At 29.0% G+C, this 17,552-nt stretch overlaps 2 non-coding genes across 2 annotated transcripts; both read right to left on the bottom strand.

The window, feature by feature from the left end:
- Positions 1–1,466: 1,466 nt before the first annotated feature.
- On the bottom strand, positions 1,467–1,621 carry LOC130678351 (5.8S ribosomal RNA). Its single transcript, XR_008991798.1, has one exon. It is a non-coding gene; the product is annotated as a 5.8S ribosomal RNA (ribosomal RNA).
- Positions 1,622–2,032: 411 nt separating this feature from the next.
- On the bottom strand, positions 2,033–3,942 carry LOC130678359 (small subunit ribosomal RNA). Its single transcript, XR_008991806.1, has one exon. It is a non-coding gene; the product is annotated as a small subunit ribosomal RNA (ribosomal RNA).
- Between the last annotated feature and the right edge of the window lie 13,610 nt (positions 3,943–17,552).

Here is a 17,552-nt window from a genome sequence, read left to right as displayed (position 1 = left end):
AAACTTCGGAGGGAACCAGCTACTAGATGGTTCGATTAGTCTTTCGCCCCTATACCCAGTTCAGACGATCGATTTGCACGTCAGAATCGCTACGGACCTCCATCAGGGTTTCCCCTGACTTCATCCTGACCAGGCATAGTTCACCATCTTTCGGGTCCCAACGTGTACGCTCTAGGTACGCCCTTTCTCAATGAGAATAGAACGTCCTGAGAATGCGGGATTACATCGTAACGTAACCCATCTTCTCTCAATTGTCTTAAGACAATCTATACTTTCATTACGCCTTTAGGTTTGGTTTATATAAATATATCCCAATGACTTGCGTACATGTTAGACTCCTTGGTCCGTGTTTCAAGACGGGTCCTGTAAGTACCCAAAGCAGTAGCATCGCTAACCGGTAAATAAGCCAGTTAAAGACATTATACAGCTAACAGCAGATTTTTCCCAGCGACGGCATTAGATCCGTACTACTAGAAGAAAATCATACTTGCGGTAAGTCTAACGCAAATAATTGCGGCTCAATACCATATGTATACTGTCAAACAGTTTATCAGGACACCAAAGGTCTTCAGTATAATAAAATACTAAAGGCTACCAGTTGAGCCATAGATAAACATCTAACAGGTTGCGACGTTCTACTAGAGGAGAAGTGCACGCCGACGAATTTAGCAAAAATAATACAAGCAAGTATAATTTAGTGACCACAAGGATTCTATTATCACATCATAGCTTGCATTAATACTAAAAACGCTGACGATGAATCTCCCCATTCGATCTTTTGGGTTTCACAGGTTTACCCCTGAACGGTTTCACGTACTCTTGAACTCTCTCTTCAAAGTTCTTTTCAACTTTCCCTCACGGTACTTGTTCGCTATCGGTCTCGTAACAATATTTAGCCTTAGATGGAGTTTACCACCCACTTAGAGCTGCACTCTCAAGCAACCCGACTCTAAGGAGAGAATCACCCGAAATAATTTCCAGTCACTACGGGCCTGGCACCCTCTATGGGTAAATGGCCCCATTCAAGATGGACTTGGACATGATAATAAATCTCGGGTTAAATGATTCCTCCTAAACACTACATCTCCCAATGGCATAACCATAGGATTTAGTGCTGGGCTAATTCCTGTTCACTCGCCGTTACTAAGGAAATCCTTGTTAGTTTCTTTTCCTCCGCTTATTAATATGCTTAAATTCAGCGGGTAGTCTCACTTAATCTGAGGTCGTCGAATTGAATTTAGGAATCAATGAAATAAAGAAGTAACAAATGTTGTCGGTCTATTGAAAAATATAATTCGTAGACTCGAAAATCAGTTGTACTGTATTATAATGATAATTCACTGATTCAAGTAATTATAATAATTTCAAACGACATCATCTTGTTTATATTCAAATGCTTATGATGAACGTTCAATGTATATTTTATCGCTAGTACAAATTAATGTAAGCAGTTTTTTTATAATAAACGACCCTCAGCCAAGTGTGGTCCGGGAATAGGATCCGTGGACCGCAATGTGCGTTCGAAGTGTCGATGTTCGTGTGTCCTGCAGTTCACAAGTTGACGCGCAATTAGCTGCGTTCTTCATCGATTTACGAGCCAAGTGATCCACCGTTCAGGATAATCATCTTTTTTAAGAAAATATTCATTTTCTCTATTTTGCTTGTTACTTAACTTTTATACAGTGACAAAATGTCTTTTACATTAGAAACATATTATCCTATTCTAATGTAAAATTGCCATCTATACATCAGATGTATATGGCAACGAAACTTTGTAAATATAATTCAGTCATGGCGTAAATTCATTTAAAAACCGAATCTATACAATATGCACGAAACATTTAGAGTATAGACTAATATAGGTTACCACAACTATTTGTAGTAAGTATTATCAAACACAAAGCTTCTAAAGATACTTATGGATAAGTATTCCTTCGATTTACTTTTTATAATGCGTGCGTTAACACTTTTGAAAGTAATATTTATATGTATATATATTACAATTACAACATTTGTATTGTATATTATACGTTAATGATCCTTCCGCAGGTTCACCTACGGAAACCTTGTTACGACTTTTACTTCCTCTAAATAATCAAGTTTGGTCATCTTTCCAACAACATCGGCAATGCCGAAACATAGCCGCGCATCAGTCCGAAGACCTCACTAAATCATTCAATCGGTAGTAGCGACGGGCGGTGTGTACAAAGGGCAGGGACGTAATCAACACGAGCTTATGACTCGTGCTTACTGGGAATTCCTCGTTCATGGGGAATAATTGCAAGCCCCAATCCCTAGCACGAAAGAGGTTCAGCGGGTTACCCGGGCCTTTCGGCCAGGGAAGACACGTTGATTCTTTCAGTGTAGCGCGCGTGCGGCCCAGAACATCTAAGGGCATCACAGACCTGTTATTGCTCAATCTCGTGCGGCTAGAAGCCGCCTGTCCCTCTAAGAAGATAATTATTTACGTTGGTAGTAAAAATCACTTGATCCGAAAATCAAGTAAATCTTTCAAGATACCAAAAACGCCTATTTAGCAGGCTAGAGTCTCGTTCGTTATCGGAATTAACCAGACAAATCGCTCCACCAACTAAGAACGGCCATGCACCACCACCCACCGAATCAAGAAAGAGCTATCAATCTGTCAATCCTTCCGGTGTCCGGGCCTGGTGAGGTTTCCCGTGTTGAGTCAAATTAAGCCGCAGGCTCCACTCCTGGTGGTGCCCTTCCGTCAATTCCTTTAAGTTTCAGCTTTGCAACCATACTTCCCCCGGAACCCAAAAGCTTTGGTTTCCCGGAAGCTGCCCGCCGAGTCATCGGAGGAACATCGGCGGATCGCTAGCTGGCATCGTTTATGGTTAGAACTAGGGCGGTATCTGATCGCCTTCGAACCTCTAACTTTCGTTCTTGATTAATGAAAACATTTTTGGCAAATGCTTTCGCTTCTGTTCGTCTTGCGACGATCCAAGAATTTCACCTCTAACGTCGCAATACGAATGCCCCCATCTGTCCCTATTAATCATTACCTCGGTATTCCGAAAACCAACAAAATAGAACCGAGGTCCTATTCTATTATTCCATGCACACAGTATTCAGGCAAAATAAGCCTGCTTTAAGCACTCTAATTTGTTCAAAGTAAACGTACCGGCCTACCTCGACACTCAATTAAGAGCACCGCGATAGGATTGAATTGGACCGCCAAGTTTGACCTTAGCTAAATCCACCGGTAGGACGTTCCATAGCATGTCAGTTAACACCGCGAGCGATGAACCAATAGTATGAAACACAGATTCAACTACGAGCTTTTTAACCGCAACAACTTTAATATACGCTATTGGAGCTGGAATTACCGCGGCTGCTGGCACCAGACTTGCCCTCCAATGGATCCTCATTAAAGGATTTAAAGTGTATTCATTCCGATTACGGGGCCTCGGATGAGTCCCGTATCGTTATTTTTCGTCACTACCTCCCCGTGCCGGGAGTGGGTAATTTGCGCGCCTGCTGCCTTCCTTGGATGTGGTAGCCGTTTCTCAGGCTCCCTCTCCGGAATCGAACCCTGATTCCCCGTTACCCGTTACAACCATGGTAGGCGCAGAACCTACCATCGACAGTTGATAAGGCAGACATTTGAAAGATTCGTCGTCGGTACTAGACCATACGATCAGCAGAAAGTTATTCAGAGTCACCAAAAGTAACGATGGACAAGCCACCGATTGGTTTTGATCTAATAAAAGCGTTCCTTCCATCTCTGGTCGGAATTCTGGTTTGCATGTATTAGCTCTAGAATTACCACAGTTATCCAAGTAAATGTGGGTACGATCTAAGGAACCATAACTGATTTAATGAGCCATTCGCGGTTTCACCTTAATACGGCATGTACTGAGACATGCATGGCTTAATCTTTGAGACAAGCATATGACTACTGGCAGGATCAACCAGGGAGCTTCGTTTATGTTTTATTTATAAAACACTAGAAATACTCCTCTTTCACTTAAACATACATTTTAGTCTTTAAAAAACATTAACAATTGTTAAAGTGGTGCTGTTTAAAGCATTTGCTTACTACAACACTTGAAAATTTTAAATTAACATTATTTATTCACAAAATTGAATAATAACTTTAAATTTTCAACCATCCTCTCATTTTTGTAAATATTACTCTCGCTAGATATTTTTATCAAAGCGACTTGGTTTATATACACGTAAACGTGATATTTTATTCTTGCTCGGAAACAAGTAAGTCAATACTCAGTTTCATATTTGTATACTTTTTTTAAGTTATACACAATATTATATAAACGCCGTAGCGATTTACCACATAAAGAGTCATTCAGTCAGAGACATCGACCCGTGGTAGTGTTACGTTAATAGTATACAACTTGCCGTAGTCAGTATCTGTCAGCTCTTACTCGAGCCGCTTCAACTGACTACTCTTTCATACTAGTACGAGCCGGCGTCTAAAAAGATTGTAGTTGCGCACTAACTGTCAGCCGCGTGAGCGAGGATGGATACAACGGTAGCTCCTTGTATCTAAATTACCTGTTCGTACTTAATTATTTTTTCAATATAAAATTATTTATTTAATAAATTGTTTTTTTTTTAATGTTATTATAAGGATAGTGTATATTTGATTTATTGATAGCATTCCATTCATACAATTTTATATATAAACCATTACAAAAATAGCGTTTGGAGAATATTTAAACAAATAATATTATGTTTATTTGCTATTCTATAAACAAAAACGTTGATTTATTTAGTTAAATTATTAATCGTAAGGTTTGACGTCTTTCGATCATATACATTAATAATACGTATAGTGTTAATTTAGATAATGTCCGGTAATAAAAATCTTTCTCATTATATTTATATTAGAATTTTTTTTTTCTAACAAAAAAAAAAAGTATACAAATAAAGCATCCAATCAGAAAAAAAAATGGTTTAATCTGATCATAGGTACTCGTAAATTTAAAAATTCAATAGTAATCATACAAATAAATATTTAAATTTCATATTATTTTCTTTTTACATTTAGCAGTCGACTTTTTATGTAAAGTTTTTGTTACTCTACTATGGAATCAGCTACAACACACATTGGTTCGCAACATTTTCAATAATAACTATTTTATCTTCTGAATAAATACTTTAACGATTCTTATTCATTTTACTTTTATATCTTATCAATCACTAAAAGTTGATACTAAATTTTCAAAATTTAACTAAACTGAAATTAAGATAATATATATTTGTTATTTTTTTATTTAGTCTCCATTGAATTTATTTCCAATAATATTACCCAAATATCTTTTTTTTCTACATATATTCACTATATTCAATCAACGTATAACGGGATAAATTATATTATAATAAAAATACAAACATGTTGTAAAAAAATTAGATATGATAAATTTAACGTTATTTCATGTTTATTATTTATTAGGTTTTTCTTTATAACAAAATTTATCTTGAGAATTGACTCAAGACTAATGCATTTTTATAATTATTAAAAACATTATGTTGATATTATTTGTTCATAACTAATCATAATAAATAGTCGCAATTAAATTTAAATTACAAATTTACCTGTCTTTTTTTATTAATTATACATATTTATTGGAACTCTTATATTATACGTTTTATTAATTAATTTATAATCAAATAAAAAATAAAATCCATTATTATTATATTTATAAAACTCCAAATGACTTTGCAAATTGCGGTAGTATTTGAGCTAGGTTCAATAATCCTAACTGAAATAGATTGTATGCTATTATTAATAAACTAATAATCTCTATACCAAACGATATCTTTTAATTTTAATCAATTTTTTAACTATATTGTATGCTCTACATTTCTCTTTTTTCGAACAAATGAAAATTCTTTTACGTACTAAATATCTTTATTTATAATCAAACTCTGTTATATTTTAATTTCTATTATTATTATTGAAATGAGTATCACTTTAACATTATTACTCCAATCTTTTTATAATTTCCCGCTAAGAAAATCGTAAATTTTTTAAAATTCGGGAAGTTATTGTTTTCACTCCAATTTTCGAAAATCGAGTTTTCATCGAATGATGTCACAGAATTATGCCCGGGTGTGTGTGTGTGTGTGTGTGTGTGTGTGGGGGGGGGGCATAAATGCTCCATAACTTTTGATAACTAATCAACCAATTTAGATAGATTTCGCGGAAATCGAAAGAGATTGTTAGCCGCGTCAACGTTCCTGTAAACTTTAGATCTATCGGTTGAATAGACTCGGAATTAATTAAGAAATACCAGAAAGTAAAAGAAATTTTTTATAGTTTTTTTGAAATTTCTCAAAAACAACTTAATCAATCGATTCCAAAATCCAATCAGCTCTAGAATTTTATAAAATGCGTCGTCTGTACTCTTTACAACTGAGGACTTGAAAATTGTATGATCCCAAGTCCTCACTGCAGCTCATTTGAATTCATCGACTCTGGTGGTAACTGAAATATCTGTGGATTATGGCTTCATCCTTACCAAAAAGAGTGCCCATATATTAGATTGTTTAAAGTATAATAAGGTGAGAATAAGATTACCAGAAAATGGTGATAATTTTATGTGATTTAAAAATCATAAATTTAAAGATTCAGTGCCCGTTGTTATTTACTCAGATATCGAATGTATACTTGAATTTAAGACTGATTAAGTTCAAAAGCACGTACCACAAAGTGTAGCCTTTTATAACCAGTGTAGTTATGATAATTCATTGTCGAAATCCTAAATATATCGTTATGCTGATTGCATTAATAATGGTCAAAAAATTTCACGAAATTTCATAAAACTTCATGAAATTTTATAAAATATTGTAAAATTTTATAAAATTTCGTCATAGGCCAAAACTTCAATTTGGTTTTTTTGAAATTCCATTAAATCATATATAAAATTTTTTAAAAATTTATCAAAATTTATTGAAAATCATTTGATATTTTTCATAAATTTTTGTATAATGCCAAAACTTCTATTTTGTAAAATTTCATGAAGTTTTATAATATTTCATAAAACTTTATATAAATTTATTAAATTTTATGAAAAAATTTTTTTCCAGGAATTCCCATAAAAATTTTTATTTATTTATATTCGATTATTTTTATTATTTTTACCTATTTTAGTTATTATTAAATATTTCAAATAAAAAAATTACTCATTATTATACATATTTAGTACTAGAGTCTATAATATTAATTAATTTCGTTATACTTAATATTAAATTTGAAAGAGCTATGAAATGTATTTTCAATAGTCGAATTTTTATTATTTTATATTTTTTTATTAAAATTACATATACTAACAATTATAATAAACATTAAATTGAACTATAATTATTCTATAATTTTCTTACACTAATGCTTTATTGGGCAAGTGAACGGCAGAAGTAATAAGTTTACTGTATTCTATGGCTCATCGCTACTAACGTTGTGCATCGACCATCCAATAGACACTAACCAGCATAGCCTAACTTTTTTATAAATATTTTTTCCTTATTCTTAATGTACACATTATTTTAAATCACATTCTATCCTTTTTTTTTATTTTTAATTATTTTTATTATCTGTATTAAACAATTTTTTATTATTAATTAATTAAATTTTAATGTTCGTCTCTTTATTGCTTACCGTTTTTGAATAAAATGTGTTTAGTGAATAAATCAATAAATATAATTATTTGCAATGATTTATAAATTGCGGTTAAAATTTTTTTTTTTTCTAAATATAAAAGGTACATATTTATCTTGTGAACGTTATATTCTTTTTGCTAACACTTTGCCTCACCATCCGAATTTTAATAAAACAAGTCAAACAATATTAATATAAAAAATTTATGTAGATTAAAGTGATCTTTTTATATACTCAAGTAGTATTTGCTTCCTACAAAATAGCAAAATGAACATAAACTTTAAAATTTGTGGAAGTATCGCAGTACAATGAAAGAAAAATATAAATAACTCACATACAATATTGCGTCGTTATATTTTATTAAAGTGTAAATAGTATTTACTTCCCGGGAAAAAACGTTTTTATAAAATTTTACAAAATTTTTTAAAATTTTACAAAATTTTAGTACTAACATTTTACAAAATTTTATACTGAAAATGGCCTGGTAAAATTTTATAAAGTTTTATCAAATTTTATAAAGTTTTATAAAAATTTATAAAACTTCGTAAAATTTTATAAAATTTTATCAGGCCATTTTCAGTAAAAAATTTTATAAAATTTTACCAGGCCATTTTCAGTATAAAATTTTATAAAATTTTGTAAAATTTATAAAGTTTTATAAAATGATTTGTTTCCGGGATGGGTCATTTATCCAATTAATGTCCAATCTCGATGCTGCTTAACTTTTGATATTGAAGAATCGTAGTCTGCTCCGCTCGTCTATTGGTCACTTGTAGCTTTGGAAAATTCGTGGCTGTATTTATGATTACTCATGAATTCTTATCAGCCACATTTCATAGTATTAATTTATAATTATACATAAAAAAAAGATTTAAATAATTCAACTATCGATTGTTTAATGGACATAAAATTTTAAAATTAATTAAATTTATTGATTTTTAATGATTTAAATTTTCGAATTAATGGCGAAACCTTTGAATTTTTCCTTGAGTAATGAAGAATTAATTTTAATTGATAGTTGACAAAATAAAAGTTTAAAAACATTAAATTTAAAATAATCACATTATGTAATATATATATTAGAACGGTTCAAAAAAATCTACTATTTTTTTTTTTTTCGAAACCCGCAGTGAAACATCTTCCTAGTCATAAAAAAAGAAGCCTCTGGAAACGGGAGCTCTTAATATCAATTTTGAAAGGTCGCTCATCGTAAATTTCTATTTTACGTTTCAATAACATGGAAAAAAAAACTTTTTTAGTTTGGAATTTTTCACCTCGGCAATGGCTCATCGTACGAATAAGCTCATCATATGTTTTGTAGGGAATTTATCGCTCTACAAAAAAAGTCTTATCATTTTTCGACAAATCCATCTGTTCAAAAGTTATTGGAGCTCGAAGTCAAGTATGAGTAAATTTTGAGATCTTTTTACTTTTCCGGCAAAACTATTATACTTATTATAAAATCTCATTGAATCATTTTTGTAGACAATATTATTTTCTACAAATTATCATTGATAAATTTTTTTCAAATTCTGCATTGTTTTCTAGTTATTTCCATTTCAATGCTAAGCTCCTAAAAAAATAGTGTTCTGATCGATTTTTAGAGCTTGGCATTAAAATGGAAATAACGAGAAAACAATGCAGAATTTGAAAAAAATTTATCAATGATAATTTGTAGAAAATAATATTGTCTACAAAAATGATTCAATGAGATTTTATAATAAGTATGATAGTTTTGCCGGAAAAGTAAAAAGATCTCAAAATTTACTCTTACTTGACTTCGAGCTCCAATAACTTTTGAACAGATGGATTTGTCGAAAAATGATAAGAGACTTTTTTTGTAGAGCGTTAAATTCCCTACAAAACATATGATGAGCTTATTCGTACAATGAGCCATTGCCGAGGTGAAAAATTCCAAACTAAAAAAGTTTTTTTTTCCATGTTATTGAAACGTAAAATAGAAATTTACGATGAGCGACCTTTCAAAATTGATATTAAGAGCTTCCGTTTCCACAGGCTTCTTTTTTCATGACTACACTGTTAGAAGTATTTATTTGAGCCAAATAAGATTTATTAATAGTTAATAAATGATTTATTAAATGAGATTTATTTGAGCCAAATAAGCCATTTCTTAATAGTTAATAAATGGCTTATTTGAATAGAAAGAAATGACACATGAAGTTCAGGTTATAACTTTGAATGGAATGAGTGTGATTGTTAGTAAAAATTTATTATAATATTTCATTTTTTTTATATCTTTTGTATAATAATTTTTATCTTCAATTAACATTAATTGTGTGCATTATTTTCTTTAAAAAAATAAAATTAAACAGTCCTATAAATTATTTGTCATAACCTTACTTAATTAACATCACGTGTCATTTCTTTCTATTCAAATAAGCCATTTATTAACTATTAAGAAATGGCTTATTTGGCCCAAATAAATCTCATTTAATAAATCATTTATTAACTATTAACAAATATTTATTTGGCTCAAATAAATACTTCTGACAGTGTAGGAAGATATTTCACTGCGGGTTTTGAAAAAAAAAAAAATAGTAGATTTTTTTGAACCGGTCTATTATATATATATAATATATATATATATAAATATGTAAGAGGAAAGGGTGGCGAGGGTAGGCAAAACGAGGTACTTCTAAAATTTTATAAAAAAAAATTTTTTTTTTTAAATCTATTATATATAACCATCCCAAAATTACTTTTGTAGGTATAATTGAGCATTCCTTTGAATTTTTTTTCGTTAAACTTTTTCAAGAATCGAGTGCCGGTCGAAAAATGTTAAAGACTTTTGTATTATGATAAAAACTATTAAAAACTTTTTTATCTTCCTTTGCATCCAATAATTATGTAAAATATACTTTTTCTTAATGTAAATAGCTTACAAAAAATTTTAATAAAATCAAACTTATTCAATATTCAGAATTTTTTTTTTTTCTACATTTTTCTGGGGGTACCCTGTATATAATTAGGTAATCGATTATATTTTTTATAATATAATTTTCATATTTGTTTATCACCGTATTTTGCCCGCAAAAATGAAATTTTTTTTTTTTTATGGCCATTGAAAATTTTGTCTATTTACTTTGAATTTTTAACAATTTTTATTATAATTTGTAATAAGCTTTATAAAATTGTGTGAAATTTTATCAAATTTTACAAAATGCTACCCCACACTAGATGCAATAGTGACATCAAATTCTCTAAAGCTTTATGAAATATTATAAAATTTTATAAAATTTCATGCAATTATATAAAATTTTATCTAATATTTACTTTCCTTTTGAGATCTTACTTTATAAAATTGTATAAGATTTTGTAAAGATTGCATATAATTTTACGAAATCGTATAAAACATTATAAAATTTCACCTAAATATTACTTCCCTTCTAAGATCTTACTTTATAAAATTGTATGAGATTGTATAAAAATTTATATAATTTCATGAAATTGTATAGAAGTTTATACAATTTTATAAAATCTTATAAAATTTCGTACAATTATATAAAATTTTATCTAATTATTACTTCACTTTTAAGATCTTACCATATAAAATTTTATAAAATTCTATGAAATTTGATAAAATTATATAAAATTATATGATATTGTGTAAACCTTTATAAAATTTTATTCTATTTTATACAATTTTATAAAATGTCATACAATTTTATAAAATTACATTTATTTATTACGTTCCTTACTCAGAGCTTACTTTATAAAGTTTTATTGAATTTTATAAAATTTTATAAGATTTTATAAAATTGTATAAAATTTTGCTGTAAAATCTTATAAAATCTTACAAAATTACATAAAATTTTACATTATTTTATAAAATTTTATAAAAACATTTTTTCCCGGGAATTTTCATTAGTGTAATCATTTTATTTTATATTTCTTTTTTTTTTTTTAATTATTTTATTTGCTGAAACATATGTCCAGTACACGGAGAGAAATGAAGCTCAATATAAGCGAAAAAATACTGTCTGATTTTCGATTTCTACTAGATCTGTTTAGAAAATCATAAATTATAATAATTTTTAAAAAAAATTAGTAAAAAGTCGTAGTTACGCAAAAAAAATTATAGAGTAGCATATTGATTTTTGAAGTCTTTGATTTTTAATAACCAACAAATATAAAATATGTTATGCTATGAAAGTAATATCAAAATAAATCTTGAAATTTTATAAATTGAGAGTAAAGTTTTGATAAAAGTTTGCTATTAATTAAAATGTAAATAAAAATTATTATGTGTTAGATATTATAGTTTTTAAATTATGGATTTGTAAATTTTTTATAATTTTGTATCAAAAATTATATTCAGCATAAAAATATTTATTTCAAACAGTATTAAATTCGAAATAAATTCCTTATATTTTAAACTCCTGTGTAAAATTTTTTCTACGAAAAAATGGTTTTTTTGTTTTATATTATATAAATTTTATAATTTTTGATCACACAAGAATTAATAAGAACTAAAAATAATAATTGCCACAATAGAATAACAAAATTTACAGATTTTGTCATGATATTTATATTTACTTCAATTTTTGTTATCATTTACTGGGTATAAATTCTCGAACATTGATTCAATTGAAAATTCTAAAGCTAGCATAATAAAAATTCTTAAAATTTTCAAAGTTTTAGTTTTGTCAGTTGATAAGTTTCATTATATGATCAGTAGAAATTCTACTTTATCAGTAATGCAAAATTTCTCGTGCCAGCATAATAAAATTTGTGAAATTTAAACTGATATTTACTCAGTTGAGGAATAACCACAGAAAATCATTAAAGTTTAAAAAATCAATAACAATCTTTACACCCATTTAATAAAATTTCATTGAAATACAGCTGTTTATAATTTTTTGACAATAATTTTTGTTTGTCTTTGAGTAAATTTTACAACGGTGTTTAAACAAAATAATCTTTTGTTCTGAATGTTCGGATTTATTTGGTTATTTTTCTGATCAGTACTCCGCGGGAATTCATTCAAGAAGCATCTATTTTATTTAGCAAGTGTCAATTATTCAGTTGAGTTTTATGGGGTTGTGTGATTGTGAAAATCTTTATTCTTATTGATTTTAATATAATTATGCTTAAGAGATTTGTTTGCATAACTATTTTTACGTTTGATAATAAATTACACACTTACGAATAAGAATAAATTTTATTTTTCTTTGTTTTAATAAAATAAAAAACTATTTGATGTATCATTGTATGTAATAAATGTAAACCGCATGGATTTTAATTTTATGGAAAATTAGATGTATTTTTATTTATTTTATATCATCCTTATAAATGTTTATTAAGTTAGATGAGTACCCTGTGGAAAAGCTCTCATAAATTCTGATAAAATATTGAATATTTTTTATGAGAATCTATGAGCTTCGAAAATATCTATGAGATTTAAAAAAATTCTCATATGAATTTTTATGAGAATCTATGAGTCAAAGCTTTTGATGTTTTCCTATCATGATTTCCGTACTAGATTTTTAAAAGAATGAGTAAGATTTTTTAATTTATGAGATTTTGTGACTTGAATTCCGCCAACGATTATGAGATTCAATAAGTACTTTCATTTCTATAAGATTGTTACAGTTTATTCTAATGTATTTTCAATAAGAATTGATCAGGCGAATTCCGATGTTATAATACTTACAAAATCTCAATAAGATTATTTTTTTATACGAAATTTTCAGAATTTATAAGTTTTAGTAAGAGTTATCCTAGGAGATAATATCTTATTGAATATCATAAAATATTTGTCATATTTTATGAGAAAATATTTAACATGTATTTCTTCGAAATTTTATGAGATTGAATCAGGAATCACATGGACAAATGCAGACCTTTTTCTCATAAAAATTTTATGAGAATTAGTAAGAAAATCTATAATCGAATTAACTTGTAAAAACTTAAAAGATTTAATTTTAATTTAAAAGCTATGTGATTTATGAGTTTTTGTAAGTTTTAGTTAGAAGGCTATTACTTATAAAATATTATGGAGTACTTATGAGATTTTATAAATAATTTCCATTCACATAAAATATTAATTTTATCAGATTCATTCAAAAATAATTGCTTAACTTCATTTTTGTTTTATAAGAATTTACACCCAAAATACTAATATTATCACTATTTCTTGTACTTTAAGTATTTTAACTGTTCTGAGATGAGTGAAAATATAAGTTTTTATGTGATTTTTTACAAACCCAGTAATGTATCTTGCCCCATTTTTTTTTTTTTTGGTGCAAGATACATTATTTTTTTGTAGTGATATTGCATTTTTTTGGTTCAACAGAATAAAATTTCTCGGAACAAGTACTATTCTTTTCACGCAAGTTTTTTTGTATTCTCCGACCAAAATAACAAAAGTTGTTTAAGCCAAGAGAAAAAATTTCTCGGGAGAAAAGATCGATATGGAGAAGGGGAAAGTCACCGGTGCTAGGCAGCAGCAGCGGGAGTAGTTCGGTGCTCGCCACGAGATCGCGCCTACGATTTGTAGTGTCCCTGGTAAGACATTTATTTCAGAAGTGTTATATTCCAAATTTCAACACGATTTTATTCGAGTACTCCTGTCATTTGACAGACCAACAAGTACCTGTTTGGGTTGTACTATGGTATATCCCATAATACATCATGACTTTAATATTTAATATTAATGCTTACTTGAGTAAATTTGATGAATAAATAAACGGACTCAATTTCATAGATTTTTCGTGAATAGATTGCTAAAGATTTTCCGCGTAAATACTCATACAAATATTCTTGAGTATACATAATAGAAACTTTTTGAATTCATGCTAAAAAATTCAATAATTTAGCATATAAACTATATGGAAAATAACTGTACTCACATTGATTAATCAGTATCAAATCTTGTATGATTACTTTAGAAATCGTCTCATACAATCTTATTCATTTCCAAAATCTACTCAATTGTAAACTTTACATTTTTCGAAAACTTATAAATACTTTTAATTACAATATTACAGCTTCTGTTTCTTATAGATTCTGATAATTTATATAAGAATTTTAAGAAAAAAATTTTTTTGATGCACCATCTATGAGAAAATAATTGTATCAGAATTTTTGAGATTTTTCGTGGACAAATACTGATCGTTTTCTCATAGCCAATTTTTTTTTATGAGATTTTATAAGACCTTTTCCACAGGGTAGTTATAAGACTTTTTGTAAAATTTATAATATCAATATAATAATTTTAACGAGACTTTTCTTTGCTCTGTAAATTCAATATTGTACGAATCGTAAAATTAATTTTTGAAATATATTGTCAACTAATTACCAATACTATTTCTGCTAAAAGAATATAAAATAAAAAATACGGTGTTTTGTGTTGATATTCTCATACACTGTAAAAAATCACCGGGGTAGGTCCAAACGGTGTAGGTGTTAAAATTATCGGTGTTAAATTTACCCCCGAAAGCGGTGTGAAAATAACGCCGCCACCGGTGTAAATATTCTAGACCGGTGTTAAAATAATGCCGCCACCGGTGTAAATATTCTAGACCGGTGTTAAAATAACGCCGCCGCCGGTGTAGATATTCTTTACCAGTGCTAAAATATTTTACTTTGTGAATATTTTCACTTACACGATCACTATACTTGTTAAAAAATGATATTCTTTATTAATTTTCATAAAGAACAGACATTTTTTGTGTTTTATAATCTTTAAAGTTAATAATCCAAGCGGACGCAGTTTACCCTGCCTTTACACCGGTTATCCCGCTTTGACACCGATGTTACTCCGTTTTTACACCGGTTACCCCGCCTTTAAAGTTAAAATGAGTCCATTTTTAACACCGCTCTTTTTACAGTGTATGTTTCTATCAATTTCATTTAATATTTATACTATACGTTTTTGTATATACATATAAGACTATTAAAGATAATTGATAGAAACATATGAGAATATCAACACAAAACACTGTATTTTTTATTTTATATTTTTTTAGCAGCATTGGTATTGGTAATTACACTGAGAGAAAAATCCAGTAAATCCAACTATAAAATGACAGTTAAATAGCGCTTTAACTATTTTTTCGGAGTTACTACAACACCAATAGATAGTTATTATAAATATCTCTAAGTAGTTATGTTAAATATTTTTTAGTTCAATTAACTATATAAATAGTTGACAATATATTTCAAAAATTAATTTCACGATTCGTGCAATATTGAATTTACAAAGTAAAGAAAAGTCTCGTTAAATTTATTATGTTAGTGTCATAAATTTTACAAAGAGTCTATATAAATTTTTTAGATTAGTAATATAATTTTTATAAAAGTTAATTTAAAGAGTAAAAGAACAAAAATGAAAATTATCTTTTTTTTCAATAAATTTTTAAATAATTTCGATCGTATAAGTAAAATAATTAAAACAATTTTTATTATGCTATTGGTACATTTTTTTATCATAAGACGGTGAATATTGCATCCTAGCGACACAATTTTTGTCGTGTCAGTTATTATAACTATAAAATACTTAATAATTTTTATTATGCTCAATACGAAATGTATTATGTTCAAGAAAGAAATTTTTGTCAGCCGATTCGAAATTTTATTATGCTTCAATACAATTAGTAACAACACGCATAACATAAAATATTGGAATATCATATTGTTTCAAGTTTAGTCGGCTAGCATAATAAAAATTTATGGATTTTCACATAAAATTTCACGGAATTTTCACCTTCATTTTTCTCCGTGTACAATTTATTACTATATCAAGTTCTATTATTTTGAAATATTTGTTTTTATCGTACGATTTTTGTAAGTAAGATAATTAATTTCATTAAGAGTATCCTGTAGATTGATGGGCAGAAGTGATGCGTACATAAAAAATCCGGGTATATCACGAGCGATTGTAAGAGTTGATTGACCTTTGTCGTAACGAGAATCATTTGAAGAACTCTTGCATCGCAACCGATAACTATAAACTGCAGCTGATGTTTAATATATTTGAAATATTTTAAGTATTTTGAAATATTGATTTTCTGCGTTTAAAATTTGTTGACTTTCTTTCACCAAACTCAGTTATAACAGAAACCGTTCGAGTGTAGCACACGAGTGGTTACGGTGTAGCACCCGAACCAGTCGTATCTAGCACCGTACTCAGTCTGGTGCGCCACCCGAATGGCAACAACGGCAGCACCAGACTGAGTACGGTGCTGCAATTCGGGTGCTGCACCAGACTGAGTACGGTGCTAGACACGACTGGTTCGGGTGCGCACCAGAACCAGTCGTGTGCTTGCCCTTATTTTTTCTTGCACACGAACCAGTCGGGTTTCAATTTTTCCGTGAAGTCAATACTCATTCAAATCTTGATTTTGATCACTGACATATCGATTTATGCCTTAATACATTTATTAAATAGAACATAATTAGGAATAAAAATTTGAAAACCGCTTCGTCATTAACCCAACTAGAATTTTTTCCTGATTTGCTTGAAGTACCATAAGGACCTTGTCAGGTTAATATAAGATTTGCCTTACTAGGGCAAACTTGAGGAGTTCCTTATCAGGACTTCATCAGGAAATCCTTATTCATAAAAAAGTCATTTGCCATCAGGTCAACCTGACGAGTTCATTATCAGGACTTCGTTAGGAAATCTTTATTCAAAAAAATTTATCCAATCCTTTTAAATATTTCATTTACAGGCTAAAAATTAATCAAAGTACAAAAGAATATTATATAAAAATCACGTCAATCATTGCAGCACGAATTTTTTACTTCTTCATCAGTTATTCTTTGACATCATAATGAATATTACATTTATACTTACATGATCACGTATGTATGTCAGCGCAGTGGATAGTATCAAGGACTTTACATCGGAAGGACGCAGGTTCGAGCTTAGCAGTCATCGGGA

The sequence above is a fragment of the Microplitis mediator genome, chromosome 1 (assembly GCF_029852145.1).
Source record: "Microplitis mediator isolate UGA2020A chromosome 1, iyMicMedi2.1, whole genome shotgun sequence".
Taxonomy (NCBI): domain Eukaryota; kingdom Metazoa; phylum Arthropoda; class Insecta; order Hymenoptera; family Braconidae; genus Microplitis; species Microplitis mediator.
Note: the sequence above shows the minus strand (reverse complement) of the source record. Positions and strands in the feature narration are given on the sequence as shown.